The 14,345-nt window shown below is 36.1% G+C and overlaps 1 long non-coding RNA gene across 1 annotated transcript in view; it reads right to left on the bottom strand.

Moving 5' to 3' along the window:
- Positions 1-14,345, bottom strand: part of LOC141511775 (uncharacterized) — a 394,176-nt gene that overhangs the window by 334,664 nt on the left and 45,167 nt on the right. The gene's annotated exons all lie outside the window — the stretch shown is intronic.

Raw genomic sequence — 14,345 nt, 5'->3', positions numbered from 1 at the left:
AAATACTAACAAAATTGGGGATGAGATGGGTGGGGGGGGAGTCACCAGACAGTAGAGATCCTTTGATTTGGCAACACTACTCCTGGACTTAGATTCCAAAGAAACCAAGAAAGGGGGCAGGACCATTTCCTCATGTACAAAAATATAATAGCTCTTTTTTTTATTTAGCAAAGAACTGGAAACTAAGTGGATACCCATTGAATGGGTGATAACTAAACAAATTATGGTATGTAAATGTAATGGAGCTATTTATGGCACTATTGTTCCATAAAAATGATGAAAAGGATGATTTGAGTGAAATTTAGGAAGATCTGTATGAACTGATGCAGAGGTGAAGGGATAGAACCAGAATTCATATAACAACATTGTTTCACCTACAACTTTGAAAGACTTCAGTCCTCTTATTAAAATGACAGACCATGATGATGATGATGGAGGACATAAAGCATGTTATGTAGCCTTTGAAAGAGAAGTGTTGAACTTGGGGAGAAGAATGAGACATGTGGTTTGGACAGAAAGATAAATTGACTTGTTTGACCATGCATATATATATTGCAAAGGTTATGTTTTTCCTTTTCTTTCTCTCCCCCCCACCCCAGTGATTAGATGGTTTAAGTGAAGTAAATAATATTGATTTATATTCATTAAAAATAAAAATTAATTTAAAAAAGAATTCTTAGAGAAAACCACTATATTTTTGTCATGAGGATGGGACTGGAATCATAGAAATCAGAGGGTAAAGAGTCCCTCTGAAGGAAAGCCTCCCTGTTCCTTTGAACCAACTAAGTAGGTATTAAAGTGGACAAAAGAGCACTGGATTTGGAGACTGAAAGATCTGAGTTCAAACCCTATTTCAGACATTAATGGGTTTGGTGACCTGGGGTAAGTCACTTCACCTCTCATCTATAAAATGAAAATGATAGCATCTTATTTAGAGGACAATTTAAAGGTTAAATGATGCATGTAAAAGACTATGTAAATGATAGCTATTATTATTATTATTCTTGGAAACCAATGGCATTTTCTTCCTTTTTTTGCCGACCAATAAGAGCTTAGTAAACATTATTATTTGAAGGGTACTATGCTAATCATTGGAGAAATGGAAAAAAAACAAATCCCTGCCCTGAAGGAGCTTACAATCTTAATAGATTTATTTTCACAAGTTCTACCCTATAGGCTCCACTTGAGTTGATAAAGTAGAGAAGAGCTTAAGAGTAGCAGGACATAGACCCTCCTACAGAATGATGGAATGATGAGGGCAGCCAATGGAACTTCAGCAATCTGTTCTTTCATTTATTTATAAATGGTCTTGACGGAACCCACAGTGAGCAGAGACTTGGAGGATAGCATGGCTCCTGTTTGATTGTGATTTTAACTGGTTTCCCAAGTTTTGATTTGACTTTCATCTTAAAGGGATTTGTGGGAAAAGGGAGGAGGAAGCCATAGCAAGGATGAAGAAGACATCAAGATGTCATTTCAGGACTGCCAGAGAAAAGAGGTCAAGTCAGGGTATGAATAGAATAATGATGCTGAGCTGAGGATCTCTGAGTATCCCCCCCCCCACAGATCAAAGGATTACAGATTTGAGCTGGAAGGGACCTTAATGGCCATCAAGTCCATCCCTCATTCTTTAATTTATAGTTAAGAAAATTGAGACACAGATTTCAGCTATCTTTCCCAGTATCACAAAGCTCATAAATATCTAAAGCAAGATTTGAAATCAGGTCTTCCTCACTTTAAGTACAGTATCAGCCAGCAGCAGACTGGATAGAGTATCACGCATGGTGTCATGAAGGTTCATTATCAGTTCAAATCTGGCTTCAGCCATTTATTAGCTGTGTGACTTATCACCGATGGATTCAATTTCTTCATCTCTAAAATGAATTGGAGAAGGAAATGGCAAAAGTCCAGTATCTTTGCCAAGAAAACCCCAAATGGTTTCAATGAAGATTTGGACATGGTAAACAATAATAACAAAGCTGTGGTCCTCTTCCTCCTTTCCACACCTTCCTTCTTCCTACAAATGTGTCCAAGATCAAGGTCAAGGCAGATCTAGATAAAATTACCCATTCAAGCAAGTCATTTCCCATTCTGAAGTTTCCCATACCCAAAATGTCTATGACCAAAAGCAAGTGACATCTTATTCATCCAAAAAAAAATCTTTTCTAATGGCATCCCATGGGCAGAGTAGTTTGCAAAAAAATTCTGGAGAAAAACAAAAATTTAGGAAAAACATGAAGTCTACTTTTGTGAACCTGAAGACAACAGACCAGAGATACCCACATCACACGAATAGTTGACCTTGATAATAGCATTCCCAGATTGGCAAAACATTTTCTTTGCAGTAACTCATTGGATCTTCACAACAATTATCAATACCACAAGGAGCACTTTGCCCATTTTATAGAAGAGAAAATTGATGGAGAGGGATTTTATTTGGCATTGATTCCAATGCTAGAAAATGTCAGAGGTGGGATTCAAACCTATGTCTCTTTTGATACAATGCCCATTATAGTTGGGTAGTTCAATAGTTCTAAGTGAGATTTGATAGGGAAGCAATGAAGACCACTAGGATCACTGATCAAGGCCCATCTAAAGCCCACTTGTACAGCTTCTTCATTTTATATAAAGGAAATGAATAAAATGGTGGCCCGGGTAACTTCAATCCATGGGTAATGGTTTGACCTATCCCAGATTACACAGGATGGCAGGAATATAGACTCAGAATTTAAGAAGGTTCTAGAAAACATCTAGTCCAACCTTTCCTTTCATAAATGAAGAAATTGAGGCAACGAATAGTCAACTGGTTGAAGGATTATATATCTAGAGATAGAAAGGACCTTAGATGTCAATTTGTCCAGTTATCTCATTTTACAGTTCAGAACCCTGAGTTCCAAGAACGTTAAGTGACATTCCCAAGGACATAGAGGTATTAATCCTTAGATATCAGATTGGATCTTCCTTTGAACTTATTCTCATTATCCTTCAGTGCCTCTAACTAATAATTTAATCAGATTCAACAGAGTTAACCAACCAATCAGGACTAGTCACACTACACTATTGAGAATAACTGACAACGGATGCTCAGAGGGAGTAAGAAGGAGAAGAAATCAAGAGGAAGAAAAGGATGAAAGCAACTGGGAGATGGTCAGGGAGAGGGGGCAGCCACAATGCTTCTAAGTCTAAGCAAGATTCTGTCCTCTACCTCCAGAGACAGAGCTCCTTCCATTGAATCAGACTTCCTGTATAGTATTAGATGCAATTTGCAGAGAGGGCCTGCATTTTCTTGTTTTGAAATTATCACTTAAGGATTTATTAAATGACTCAGTTTTGTGGATGATGGCGGGTAAAGGGAAGGATTTTTGCACATCCACATCTTTTAACATCAGAGTCTGAAACGCAGAGGAAGGCATATAATACATTTCATTTTCCCCTTTGGGGACTCTTCATTCTCATTAGCAGTTGCCAGTATGTTACCAGTCTCTGTTCCCTCAGCAAGAAAGGCAGATGACTCCCAAAGGAGCAAATGCCAATCAAGAGAATGGCAAAGGTGGCGTTTGGGCAATCAGCATCTTCCCTCTTCCCACAAGACAGTAAATTACTCTCCCGATGCTCTTGGGTTCCAACGAACCACAGCCAGAGATTGGATAGCAATTCCCATGTTTGACAGAGCTTCATCACCATGATTCCTTGTATCTCTATAATTAACTTTTATAAAATAAAGACCGGGAACATGGTGGCCAGAGTTGAGCTGTTCTAAGCTCGGCCTGTCTGCCAAGGGATTCCATCTATAGTGTTTCCTTTCCAAGGTTGGGACAATTTCAGTGAATTTATCTTTCCCAATTCTTGCTTTTCAGCAGAGTTGTTCTATACAGTATTCCTTTTCTCAGCTAATTTCTGTTCCAGAGATACAATTTCAATCAGGTCTGAGCCTTACATACCTGAGAATACTACTGTGTTAATTGACATGCTTCTGAATGCTTCAAAATGCCCTCTTCTTGGGATATTAAACCATCCAAGCCCTCCTCCTTCTTGGCTCAATAGCAGCAGTTAAGTAATAAATACTAATCAATCCTCCAGATATGTTGACATCAGTCACTCATGCTGAAACCAAATAAAAATAGTTTGCAAAGAAAAATGCTGTATAGGTTGCAGCCAGTGTGAAAATAGCTACATTGATTTCACCTCTATTCTATGCAGGAGGAAAAAAAAGATTTATCAAGTATGGAAGGAAAAAAATAAAAACTAAAAAGGAAAAGTGGCATTTCCTATATTTTTGCATATTCTGATTAAATTTAGAATTGATAACATGATCATCCCCACCCCAACTCTCTCTGCATTTCATGGCTAATTTAAACACTGAGTTTTTACCAGGTCCAACTTCTCCGATTGCTGTGGCAACCGTGCTCCTCTGGAGACATTCCCACTGCCCTTCTGCATCACCCCAACTGATAAGCTAACTAGACTCCCCTAGAGTTAACCAACAAGTCCACTTAAGACTTGACTATTGAAAATAACTGACAGGTATGCTCAGAAAGAAGGAGAGGAAGGAGATAAAGGGGAGGAAAGGGTGGAAATAATCAGGACACTGGGGAAATCCAATAATGCAATCGAGAAGCAAGGCTCCTCTGTCCCCTTTCATTGGAATCTTCATTTTGATGTAAAGTGATCTGAACAGTAATTCTATAAGCAACCAGCCTTAAGAAATCAAAAGAAGCAAAATTTCTAAAGTCATAATTACTTCTTTTCCAGACAGGCTAAATTTGTACTTGATAAAAGCACCATGGCAGCTAACACAGGGTGTGGAGTCAGGAAGACCTGAGTTTGAATCTAGTTTCAGATACATACTAGCTGGGTGACCCTGGGCGAGTCATTTAGCCTTGCTTGCCTCAGTTTTCTCTTTTGTAAAATGAGCAAGAGAAGGAAATGTCAAACTACTCTAATATCTTTGCTAAGTAAACTCCAAATGGGGTCATGAAGAATTGGACACAACTGAAAAAAGACTAAACAACAACAAAAGCACATTGAAGACAACCATCTAGGTTGGGAAAATGTGGAACTAGCTATGAAATCATCGGTCCTGGAGAGGAATCGAAAGAAACCATAGTTATACCTACTTTCCATGGAATAAATATTCTTTTTTCCTCCTACACAGCAATTTGTTGTTGTTCCTCCTTCATTTTTGAAGAGGATTAATGACATCACAGGGCAGCTAGGTCTAGCAGATGGAGCACCAAATCAAAAGTGAGTCTCCATGAGTTCAAATTTAGCCTCAGACATTTATTAGCTGTATCCCCCTAGGCAAGCCACTTGACCTAATTTGCCTCAGTTTCCTCATCTGTAAAATGAGCTGGAGAAGGAAATGGCAAACCACTCAAGAATCTTTGCCAAGAAAATGCTAAATAGGGGCAGCTAGGTGCTGCCATGGATAGAGCACCAGTCTTGGAGTCAGGAAGACCTGAGTTCAAATATGGCCTCGGGCACTTAATAATTAGCTGTGTGACCTTGGGTAAGTCACTTAGCCCCATTTCCTTGAAAAAAAAACACCACTAACAACAACAAAAAGAAAATGCTAAATGAGATCACAAAGAGTCAGACATGATTGAAAGGACAGAACAACGAATGACTTTACAGAATGATGTCTTGAGTTGGATTGGATTTAAACTGAATTGAATTGAAATGGGGCAGAGCTGCCCAGTCATCAGCCTACTCTGTCTTTCAGAGTCATGGATATACAGTAGAAAGAGAAAAGTCAAGGAGATCAACCATGGCCCAGGCAGAGGTGTGTGTCTATAATGCATTTAGTATGATGTCCAATATTGTAAATAGTGAGCAAATCGAATTTGATAAGAGGCAGTATGGGCTCCTGAAGAGAGTCAGGAGGCAGAAGTAGAAGGGCTCCAGTTCTGCTTTGGACACTCATTATGAAATGAATGATCCTGGACTTTTCACTTGGTTTCTCTAAGACCTTGCTTTCCTCATTTACAAAATTAATACCTATAGAATTTTTGAGATTACTCTAAACCTCAAATGAGATAGTAAACAGAAAGAACTTTAAGGATTTCTTAAAAGCTTCATAAATGCCTGTTTTTATTCTGGAAGCAGAATGAGGCATGGATGACTTAGAGTCAGGGAAAATGAGTATGGATCCTGGTTTCACTCCATTCTGGAACAAGTCTCCCCAATCTTATGTATAAAATAAGGAAGTTGACTTAGACTTCCTCTAAGATCTGGTTCACTTCCAAATCTAAGGTGTCATGGTAAATCCATTTGTGTGTGTGTGTGTGTGTATATATATATATATATATATATATATATATATATATATATACACACACATATATATATCTACCCTCTACTTTTTTTTTCTTCTTAGAATAGCAACTCAAGTCTACTTATATAAAGATCCCCATGTGGTTTTGTAACTGGCCTTTGGCAATGAATTCAAGAACTGGAAACCTCTGAAGACATGAATTTGTCTTGATCCCTGAGCTGGGTTCCACTTGACACTGGGAAGGAAGATGTGGGTAGGAAGGACAAGAAATTAAGATAGAGAACATCCCAGAATGTTCTAGTAGAGTTCCATGGAGAGAATATTTGGAGTCTAGTTAACAGGACTGAGAGGTGTTACCTTTTTCCCCTCCCTCTTCCCTCTCTCACCAGGGTTATGGGCAATTAGATGCCTTAAATTCTCTGCTTCCCTCTGGGAATGGGAATGCCTTAGCCTTAGTTTTAAATATACATTTTGCTTCTGAGCATTTAAATGCAATAAAAATGTTAGCCAATATGACCAAGCTGTTGTGCTTTCTAATTACTTATCTGCTAGAGAAAGGGCAAAAAGAAAGAACATTCCTGGGGCCTTAAACTAATTTAGAATGATTAGACAAAGCATATGGACATGTGAGGGCATGAGAGAAGGGATCAGTGTTATTCTGCCCACCTAGAAAGAACTTGAGATCAAGCAATGCCAAGTGGAAAAATAGTGAGCTGGTAGGCACTAAGATTTGCAAAGGGAGAAATAGAAGGGCACTGCTATTCTCTTGCCCTTTTTCCCTGGTGACTGTCAAATTTTGTTTCATGGCAGTATAACTGAAAACCATTCCCCCAAGAAAGGATAAAGTGAGTTGCATTGAAAAAGAAATCTGTACCCCTGAAGGGGTGGAAGGTAAGTTCTGAAGAAACTGTGTCCAAGTGAAAGGAGGTGGAAAGAGTTATTGTCCCATATTCATTAGAGCTTTTGACCCGGGGAGATTTGTCATCTCAACTGCTTTACTCACTGATTCTACTCTTGTTCAGATTTGTATTTCACTCCCTCTACCTCTGACAAACTAGCTTCCTTCAGAGCTTAGTTCAGAAGTCACCTCCTCCTATAAGCCTTCCTGATCCACTCTAACCAGTGGTTAGTTTTCATTCCTTCCTCACATTATCTTATTGATGATGATTATTATAAAATATGGACTTTTAACTACATAATGTTTTCTCATCATCAACTCCAAGTTAAGTCTCTTGAGGGCAAGAACTGTTTCTTAATTGGATTTCATGTCCCCCAGAACCCAATACAGAGTCAAAGCGACATCAAGTATTTAATCAAAGTTTAGTTAATTAAATCAAATTATGGTTATTCCAACTTAATTCTGGACCAAATCACAAATACTGGTATTGGGAAGGGCCATTTAGACCTACCCATGCCAACCTTATTTTGTTCTATTGCCTTATCTTGCCCTTCTCTATTATTCTTTATTCCTTGAAATTTAAAGAGAATTTGAGATAACTCAACATTATTGATTGGGCAGTTCAATCTACTACAATCATATAAGCACCTACTCTGTGCAAAGAAGTATGATAAAGAGTAGATATGAAGAAAAAAACAAAAAAAAAATTCTTAAGTCACAAAATGGCATAGTTTGTCTTCATTCTTAAAGAAGACCATGACATCAGGAATGTGATGCCATGACTTGGAAGCAAACTGGATTTAAGTGAAGGAGGGCTGGGCAAAATCACTAATTTCACTGTCTCCTCCAGAAGTACCTGAGTGCAGTGGCAAGATATAAATCAGGACAAGTGGAGATGACCCTGGATGCAGTGGGAAACTTTGACCGTTTTAAGCTAAGTTTTTTCCCCAGTCTTGGTTTGACATAGCCCATTTAGTCATAAAGGCTAGGTAAGAAATGAGGCAAAGAATGGCCTCTTTTTACCTAATCCAAAGAAACAAATAATCTGAGAGGGAAAGATCATGAAGGTCTCTGGTCAAAACATAAATAATAGCTATTCACTCTGAACCATCAGGGTCCAAACAACGACCAAGTGGGACTTGGGATAGGACCTATTATTATTGGTCAATCAATGAAAGTACAAAATGTTTACACAAAATTGAATAGCAGTGTATGCTCCCTGTTTCCTTTTCTTTGCTTATTGAAATCTTAATGTAACCTCCTGCGTGAAGTCCTCAATATTGAAACTTCTCTAGCATATTTATCACAATTCATTTTGTTTATTGTTTATCCCTGTATGGGTGACTTTTTTTTCCCTTTTGACTATAAACTCTATGAAGAGAGGGACCAAACTGATAAAGTTTGTTCTTCTACAGAATTTGACACATTTCCTAGTCACTGAAAAATATTTATGATGAAAAATGGGTGGACTAATGCAAAATGAAATGAGCAACCAGGAGAACATTACATAACAGTAATGGCAACATTGTGCAATGATAACTATAAAACACTTAGCTCTTCTCAGCAATACAATGATCCAAGATAATTCTAAAGGACTCATGATGGAAAGTACTATTTAGACCCAGAGAAAGAACTGATGGAGTCTGAACACAGATATAAGTACATTTTTAACTTTTTTACTTTTCATGTTTTTTTTTTCTTTTGGTCTCTTTCTTCTTTCACAACATGACTGATACTGATGTATTTCATATGATTATACAAACATAACCTATATTAAACTGATTACTGTTTTAGGAATGGGGAAGTAGGTTGAAAAATTTAGAACTCAAAATCTTTTAAAAATGAATGTTAAAAATTATCTTTAATAGACTAGGTGCGGGGCAGCTATGTGGTGTAGTGGATAAAGTACCGACCCTGGAGTCAGGAGTACCTGGGTTCAAATCAGGTCTCAGACACTTAATAATTACCTAGCTGTGTGGCCTTGGGCAAGCCACTTAACCCCATTTGCCTTACAAAAAAAAAAACCTTAAAAAAATAGACTAGGTGCAATAGCAGGAAATCATTATAGTAATCTGCTGTTTGATAAATCCAAACATTCCAGCTATTAGGACAAAAACTTTCTCTTTGATAAAATACTGTTGGGAAAATTGGAAATTACTATGGAAAACTTAGATTAGACCAATGCCTTAGATAAAATGCAAATGGATACAGGATTTAGACATAAAGAACATTATAATAAGCAAAGGAGAAGATCAAGGAGTAGTATACTTGTCAGATCAATGAAAAGGAAAACAGTTTTATGACCAAGGAAGAGATAGAGAACATTATTCAAAACAAACTAGATAATTTGGATTACATTAAATTAAAAAGCTTTTGCACAGACAAAACCACTGTAACCAAGATCAAAAGAAATGTATTTAATTGGGAAAATATTTTTGCAACTAATATTTCTGACAAAGGACTCATTTCTAAAATATTCAAAGAACTGAGTCCAATTTAAAAAAAAAAAAAAACAAGTCATTTCCCAATTGACAAATGGTTAAAGGATATACAAAGGCAAATTACAGCTGAAGAAATCAAAGCAATTCATAGTCATCTGAAAAATAGTTCCAAATCATTACTTATTAGAGAGATGCGAATTAAAGCATCTCTGAGATACCACCTCATACCTCTCAGATTGGCCAATATGACCAGAAAGGACAACGATCATTGTTGGAAGGAATGTGGAAATCTGGGACACTAATACATTGTTGGGGGAGCTGTGAACTCTTCCAAACTTTCTGGAGAGCAATCTGGAATTAAACCCAAAGGGCAATAAAATGTACATACCCTTTGATCCAGCAATACCACCACTGGGTCTATACCTTGAAGAGATCATGATAAAGGGTAAAAACATCACTTGTACAGATATATTCAAAGCAGCTGTGTTTGTGGTGGCAAAGAATTGGAAATCAAGCAAATGTCCATCAATTGGGGAATGGCTAAACAAATTGTGGTATATGTACATTATTGAACACTATTGTTCTATTAGAAACCAGGAGAGATGGGAATTCAGAGAAGCCTGAAAGGATTTGCATGAACTGATGCTGAGCAAGATGAGCAGAACCAGAAAAACATTGTACACCCTGACAGCAACATGGGGGTGATGATCAACCTTGATGAACTTGCTCATCCCTTCAGTGCAACAGCCAGGGGCAATTTTGGGCTATCTACAATGGAGAGTACCATCTGTATCCAGAGAAAGAATTATGGACTTTGAACAAAGACCAAAGACTAGTACCATCAAATTAGAAAGAAAAGTTATATTATTATTATGTAATTTTACTATCTCATACTTTATTTTTCTTCCTTAAGGATATGATTTCTCTGTTATCACAGAACCAAAGAATGCCTTCTGTGTGGGGGGGGGGGGGAGAGAAGCAAGAATGGGGGGAAAATTGTAAAACTCAAAATAAATAAAATCTTTCTTAAAAAAGAAAAAAATTATATGTAATTGAAAAGTACTATTTTTAAAAATTAAACTTTATAAGAAAAAATAAAAGTTTAAGATTTTTTTAAAAAATATGAGAAGATACCCACTCTGCTCTTTTGTCAAGACCAGAGTCCACAGGTATCAATCATTTCCTAAAATAGAGTTTTTTTTTTAATTCATTGATCAATGGTGCTGATTTTTTCCTCTACTTTCTCTTCTACTTTTGTTCTTTTAAAAATATTTATATTATTGGAAAGGGGAAGGATGCAGGGAGTAGTCTAGATGACATAAAAAACTCATAAAAAATTTTGATAAAATGTTTGTTAAAATAAGTTGTTGGCAAAAAGTCAACTTACTATTATTTCATTTAATTATAACCAGAGATTCTTTTAGGATGTTGTCACCAGGTATATATGTGGTAGATATCTATGTTAATGAACTCACCTCACATTTGATAATTTGTTCATTTCCTTAAGTGCATGTATTAGTTTAGTGTGAGGATGAATATAAGACCCTTCCCCAGAAGAACAGGCTTTCCATTCATAGAGAAGGTGGCTATATTTAATTCAGAACACAATCTAAACTATAATTAAATGCTGAAATCTGAATAAGCTAATCCATTCATCCTCTACCAATATTACTCAGGTCCTGATGCCTAGTGTTATCCAGGATTTCTGAATCAAGCACCATTTTATTGTACTTAAACAATGATGATGATGATGATGACGATAATGATGATAATGGCAACATTTATACAGTACCTACCATGTACTAGGCACTGTTCTAAGAACTTTTTAAATATTATCTCAAATGATCCTTACAACAACTCTGGGAGGCTGGTATTATTATTATCCCCATTTACAAATGAGGAAACTAAGAGTGAGAAGTGAAATGATTTGCCCAGGGTCACACAGTTAGCATCTGAAATGGAATTCAGATTCAATCTTCCCACTCTCAATGATAATACTACCCATACTGCCACTTAACATTGGACAAATACCTGTCCTCCCTTCAGAATCAAAGGGTCTCCTAAAACTCAAATGAGAAAATACTTGGAAAGTACTAAACACAGTGCATACAGAAAGTGATTAATAAGTGCTTACTCTCTTCCTCTCCCATCTACACCCCTTCTTGTGACACATGCATGCCAAGAGAGTCTATTTTCAGTTATCATGTGTTAGGGACTGTTGGTATGGAAGCATTGTAAACTATCATCACTTGGTGGCCTTGAGCACCAGAGTCTTATCTTACTAAGTGCCATGGGAGTGGGAGTGGATTAGAGACAGGAAAGGTATTTAAGCACTTGTGTTTTGGTGACTAAATGGAGCACTTGGATATCTTGATGAAGTACTTATCTCCCTTGCAATCCTTGTCTCCTTCCCCCCAATGCTCACCTGGGGAAGATTGAGGGAGTCCAGAAGTGGGACTCAACATAAGAGTCTGGAAAAGGGACTCAACATATTAGCATCCAAACTGGGACTCAATAATCATGACCAAGGACCAAACAGATCTTGGCCAGAGGATAGAGAGATAGACATCCATATGGTTCCTTCAATGTAACCATGTTATACGAAGGAATGTATATGAGACGGAGACACTGAAGCTTAAAAAGGAGAAGCAAACCTGGGGTATTACCCTTTCAAGATAAGGGAGAAATCAGTTCACTCCAGAAACTACATATATATGAAGGACCAAATGATACCTATCCCTTCACACTGGAATTGAGTCATTTAGATTCCAGTGGTGTCCAACTCAAAAAGAAACTGACTGCTAAATGATACATAAATATCAACGTGGTCTACAGGTTGACTTAGAAAACCACAAATTACTTTAGTCTATTTTTAATGTATTTTAGTTATTTCTAAAAATGTTTCCCAATTACAACTGAATATAATGTGATTGATGGACTGTGCATTTGATTTCTCTGATGTAAATTATAATAGGTCTCAAGAAAAGACAGAACTCAAAGGGGATGTTTGCCTGAATTCTTTTGATTGATTCTATCTTATAGGCAATTTCTTGTTAAACTGAAAATTACGGGAAGCTGAGAGTTCTCTTGGAGATGAAAAAGCAGACCTGATATTGACACTTCAAGGTTTTCCACGGTTGGAAACAGAAGTCAGAGAGATTTTCTGAAAAGGTTTCCCCCCAAAATTTCACTTCAGCTCATTATATCATATATATATATATATATATATATATGTATATATATATATATATATATATATATATACACATATATACACTCATATGGATGATGCATATATGTGTTGTATATATTTATGGGTATGTACATAATTGCATATATAAGATAATGTGTGTTATATATCATTTATAGCATAAATATAAACTACAATAGTATTATATAAACATATCAAAGCATACCCATACAAATGTAATATAGGCATATATGAGTACATGTACATATAATACATAAATAATAAAATATGATATAAATATAAACTATAATATTATAAATACACAAATATATAGAAGCAAACCCATATATATGCATGCAAATTTGTGCATATAATATATAATATAGATGAAATATATACATAAATGTCTATATAATATGTAGAAAATATATAGAAAATATATGCATATATAATGATACATAATATTTTACAGTATATAATAAAATATGTAAATATACACATAAAATATTATGATCTATAATCTAAATACATATACATAGGAATTAGTATGATTTAGAGAAAAGAGAAAATTTGACTCTAGTGTCAGGGAATGATTTAAATCCCACTTCTTTTTTGCTACCCATTTGACCTTGGACAAATCACTTCTTCTGGCCTTAGTTTCCTCATCTGTAAAATAGATGGGTTGGACAAGGTAACCTCTAAACCCTGTGGAAGCTCTAAATCTAGGCTTTTAGGAACTTTTACTTCTTAAAAAACTGTCTCTGTTTTTGCCAAATGAACAAGCTGCTCATCATGCTGCTTTTGAAGATGAACTAAAATCATTTTGCTTCCTTTTATCAGGCTCAAATGAAAGGATTAATGCTGCCATACCAATCAAATTGCCCAAAATTACTTTACAGAGCCAGAAAAAAAATAGTAACAAAACTCATCTGGAGGAACAAAAAGTCAAGAATATCAAGGGAATTGATGGGAAAAAAATTGCAAAGGTATGGGACCTAGCCATATCAGATCTAAAACTCCATTATAAAGTGGAAGTCATCAAAACTGATTGATACTAGCCAAGAAATAGAATGTTGTATCAGTGGATTAGATAACAAAAACTGGTGAGAAATCTGCAAGATAGTATAATAGAAACTAGACATAGACCAACATCACAGACCCTATACCAAGATAAGGCCAAAATGACTACAGGATTTAGACTTAAAGATTGATACCACAGACCAATTAAAAGAGATCAAGAAATACTCTATCTGTTGGAACTATGAAGAGGGAGAAAATTTATGACCAAACAAGAAATAAAAAATTTTGATTCTATTAAATGAAAAAGGATTTGCACAAATAAAACTAAGGCAACCAAGATTAGAAGAAATGCAAAAAGCTGGGAAACAATTTTCATAGCTAGTGTTTCTGATAATTTCTAAAGGACTACATTGATACCATATATAGAGTCAAATTTATAAGAAAACAAGTCATTCCTCAGTTGATAAATAGACAAAGTATATGAATAGGCATTTTTCAGAAGAAGGAATTAAAACTATCTAT

This window comes from Macrotis lagotis, chromosome 2 (assembly GCF_037893015.1).
Source record: "Macrotis lagotis isolate mMagLag1 chromosome 2, bilby.v1.9.chrom.fasta, whole genome shotgun sequence".
Classification (NCBI taxonomy): domain Eukaryota; kingdom Metazoa; phylum Chordata; class Mammalia; order Peramelemorphia; family Peramelidae; genus Macrotis; species Macrotis lagotis.
This window is presented reverse-complemented; position numbering and strand designations above follow the sequence as displayed.